Consider the following 491-nt stretch of genomic DNA (forward strand, 5'->3'; position numbering starts at 1 on the left):
AACGTTTCTCATCTTAGACTTCCAATCTGTATTCTTGTTTCATGATGTCTTTCCCTCATTCTTGGCCATCATTCAGTACTAAATTCTCACATTCTACGGTGAGTAATAAACAATGTTATGTTTTTTCTTTAGATTTATTTCCCCTATCTACACATAAATTAAGCTTGCTAGAGACTTATTTTCTTTGTTCTCTTTAACCTCTATATGAGTTCTTCTCAACCTGTTGGCCACAATCCTTTTGAGAGATGAGTGACCCTTTCACAGGGGTCACCTAAGACCACCAGAAAACCAGATGTTTACATTATGATTCATAATAGTAGCCAAATTACAGTTATGAAATGGCAATGAAATAATTTTATGCCTAGGGTTATGACAATATGAGGAAATTTATTAAAGGGTCACAGCATTAGGAAGGTTGAGAACTGCAGGGTGGTGGTGGCGCACACCTTTAATCCCAGCACTTGGGAGGCAGAGGCAGGTGGATTTCTGAG

Source organism: Mastomys coucha, chromosome X, assembly GCF_008632895.1.
Source record: "Mastomys coucha isolate ucsf_1 chromosome X, UCSF_Mcou_1, whole genome shotgun sequence".
NCBI classification, from domain to species: domain Eukaryota; kingdom Metazoa; phylum Chordata; class Mammalia; order Rodentia; family Muridae; genus Mastomys; species Mastomys coucha.